Source organism: Chlorocebus sabaeus, chromosome X (genome assembly GCF_047675955.1).
Source record: "Chlorocebus sabaeus isolate Y175 chromosome X, mChlSab1.0.hap1, whole genome shotgun sequence".
NCBI classification, from domain to species: Eukaryota; Metazoa; Chordata; class Mammalia; order Primates; family Cercopithecidae; genus Chlorocebus; species Chlorocebus sabaeus.
Window position 1 is genome coordinate 99,197,534 of NC_132933.1, and position 3,856 is coordinate 99,201,389.

Here is a 3,856-nt window from a genome sequence, read left to right on the forward strand (position 1 = left end):
TAATGTTGGCCTAATGGGAGGTTTTTGGATCATGGCAGAGGATTTCTCATGAATGGTTTTGCACCATCCACCTTGATACTGTCCTTGTGATAGTGAGTGGGTTCTCGTGAGATCTGGTTGTTTAAAAGTGTGTGGCATCTCTGGCCCTTTCTCTCTTGCTCCTGCTCTGGCCATGTGACATTACTGCTCTTCCTTAGCCTTTTGCCATGATTGTAAGTTTCCTGAGGTCTCCCCAGAAGCCAAGCAGATGCCAGCAGCATGCATCCTGTACAGCCTGCAGAATTGTGAGCCAATTAAACCTCTTTTCTTTATAATTACCCATCTTAGGTATTTCTGTATAGCAATGTGAGAATGGACTAATACAGAGACTAAGAGTGTCATTATATAATGATAAAGCAAACAATTTATCAAGAAGATATAACAATTATAAATATATATGCATACAATATTGGAGCACCTATATATATAAAGCAAATGTTAATAGATTCAAACACAGACTGTAATATAATAATATTAGGAAACTTAAATACCCTACTTTCAACAATGGACAGATCATCAAGTCAGGAAATTAATAAGGGAATATTATACTTGAAATACACTTTAGACCAAATGGACATAGCAGACATATAAAAAACATTCCATTCAATGGCAACAGAATACACATTCTTCTCAAGAGCACACGAAACATTCTCCAGGGTACAGCATATGTTAGGTCACAAAACAAGTCTTTTTTTTTTTTTTTTTTTTTTTTTTTGAGACAGAGTTTCGCTCTTGTTGCCCAGGCTGGAGTGCAATGGCATGATCTTGGCTCACTGCAACCTCCACCTCCCGAATTCAAGTGATTCTCCTGCCTCAGACTCATGAGTAGCTAGGATTACAGGCATGCGCCACTACACCCAGCTAATTTTTGTATTTTTAGTAGAGATGGGGTTTCTCCATGTTGGTCAGGCTGGTCTTGAACTCCTGACCTCAGGTGATCCTCCCGCCTCAGCCTCCCAAAGTGCTGGGATTACAGGTGTGAGCCACCGTGCCTGGCCAAAACAAGTCTTAACAAATTTAATTAGATTGAAATACTATCAAGTGTCTTTTTCAACCAGAAAGGTATGAAACTAGAAATAAATAACAAAAAGAATTTTGGGAAATTCACAAATAAATGAAAATTAAACAACATGTTCCTAAACAACCAATTGGTCAATAAATAAATTAAAGACAAAATTTAAAAATATCTTGAGACAAACGAAAATGGAAACAAAACATACCAAAACTTATGGGATTCAGCAAAGAGGAAATTTTATAGCAATAAACACCTACAGTCAAAAAGAAGAATGATCGGCCAGGTGCAGTGGCTCACGCCTGTAATCCCAGCACTTTGGGAGGCCAAGGCGGGCGGATCACCTGAGGTCGGGAGTTCGAGACCAGCCTGACCAACATGGAGAAACCCTGTCTCTACTAAAAATACAAAATTAGCCAGGTGTGGTGGCACATGCCTGTAATCCCAGCTACTCTGGAGGCTGAGGCAGGAGAATTGCTTGAACCTGGGAGGTTGCAGTGAGCTGAGATGACACCACTGCACTCCAGCCTGGGCAACAAGAGCAAAACTCTGTCTCAAAAAAAACAAAACAAACAAACAAAAAAACAAAAAGAAGAATGATCACAAATAAACAACCTAAAGTTATGTCTCAAGGAATTCATTCTTTTTATGGCTGAATAGTACTCCATTGTGTATAAGTACCACATTTTCTTTTTTTTGTTTGATCCTGAGTCTCACTCTGTTGCCCAGTCTGGAGTGCAGTGGCTCGATCTCTGCTCACTGCAACCTCTGCTTCCCGGGTTCAAGCAATTCTCCTGCTTCAGCCTCCCGAGTAGCAGGGATTACAGGCGCCCGCCACCACGTCCGGCTAATTTTTATATTTTCAGTAGAGACTGGGTTTCACCATGTTGGCCAGGCTGGCCCCAAACCCCTGACCTCAGGTGATCCGCCCACCTTAGCCTCCCAAAGTGCTAGGATTACAGGCATGAGCCACAGCGCCCGGCTCACATTTTCTTTATCCATTCATCTGTTGATGGATACTTAGGTTGTTTCCAAATCTTAGCTATTGTAGACAGTGCTGCAACAAGCATGAGAGTGCACATAACTCTTTGATATACTGATTTCCTTTCTTTTGGGTATAGACCCAGCAGTAAGATTGCTGGATCATACGGCAGTTCCATTTTTAGTTTTATCGAAAAACCTCCAAACTATTCTCCTTAGTGGTTGTACTAATTTACATTCCCACCAACAGTGTATTAGTGTTCCCTTTTCTCCACATCCTCACCACCATTTGTTATTGCCTGACTTTTGGGTAAAAGTCATGTTTTTTTTTTTTTTTTACTGTAAAATAAGTTTATTGGTGGTAACGTGATAGAATTTATTCCTGATATCTGATGTTACAAACTCTAGGGTCCTTGAGATATGCAGGATCTTTGTATGTAACTGGCATAAACCCCATTATTTGAGCTCTCTTGATTGCTTTTGTTATTTCTTTCTCTTTCTTCCCACAAAGACCTGTAATGTGCCTCCATAAATACATTCAGTAAATGGAGAAACAAACTGGGACAAAAGCTGTGCATTCTTATAATTTACATGCTTTCCACACAAGATACATTTCTTAAGAGGTTCTTTATAAGGGTTTTCCATTGGAGTGGGCAGGTCCTCATTGCTGGATACCTGTTTATATTGTGAACAACCCCTTCTCAAAAGCACCGTGGGAGTCCCGGGATGTGTAAGTCTGACAGCAGCCGTTACCAGGTGTGTCAACTTCTTCCTCCCTAGACCACCGCAAACAGCAACCATAGCAGTCTTGGTTCCGCCTGGGTAAAAGTCATTTTTTTTTGTTTTTGTTTTTTTTGTTTTTTTTTTTGAGACAGAGTCTCACTCTGTCGCCCAGGCTGGAGTGCAGTGGCCCTATCTCAGCTCACTGCAAGCTCCGCCTCCCGGGTTTACGCCATTCTCCTGCCTCAGCCTCCAGAGTAGCTGGGACTACAGGCGCCCGCCACCTCGCCCGGCTAGTTTTTTGTATTTTTTTTAGTAGAGACGGGGTTTCACCATGTTAGCCAGGATGGTCTCGATCTCCTGACCTCGTGATCCACCGGTCTCGGCCTCCCAAAGTGCTGGGATTACAGTAAAAGCCATTTTAACTGAAGTAAGATAATATCTCACTATAGTTTTGATTTGTATTTTTCTGATGGTCAGTGATATTGAGCACCTTTTCTTTTTTTTTTTTTTTTTTGAGACGGAGTCTGGCTCTGTCACCCAGGCTGGAGTGCAGTGGCCGGATCTCAGCTCACTGCAAGCTCTGCCTCCCGGGTTTAAGCCATTCTCCTGCCTCAGCCTCCGGAGTAGCTGGGACTACAGGCGCCCACCACCTCGCCCGGCTAGTTTTTTGTACTTTTTAGTAGAGACAGGGTTTCACCGTGTTAGCCAGGATGGTCTCGATCTCCTGACCTCGTGATCCGCCCGTCTCAGCCTCCCAAAGTGCTGGGATTACAGGCTTGAGCCACAGCGCCCGGCCTGAGCACCTTTTCATATGCCTGTTTGTCATTTGTATGTCTTCTTTTGAGAAATGCCTATTCAAATATTTTGCCCATTTTTTGATTGGAGTATTAGATTTTTTTCCAATACAGTTGTTTGAGCTCCTTATTTATTCTGGTTATTAATCAATCCCTTGTCAGATGGGTATTTAGCAAATGTATTTTTTCCATTCTGTGTCTTGTCTCTTCACTTTCTTGATTGTTTCCTTCTGCTATGCAGAAGTTTTTTTTTGAGACGGAGTTTCGCTCTTGTCGCCCAGGCTGGAGTGCAATGGTGCGATCTTGG

At 42.3% G+C, this 3,856-nt stretch overlaps 1 pseudogene; it reads right to left on the minus strand.

Annotated features, from left to right (window-relative positions):
- Positions 1-2,408: 2,408 nt before the first annotated feature.
- On the minus strand, positions 2,409-3,114 carry LOC103232020 (small ribosomal subunit protein bS18m pseudogene; annotated as a pseudogene).
- Positions 3,115-3,856: the final 742 nt, after the last annotated feature.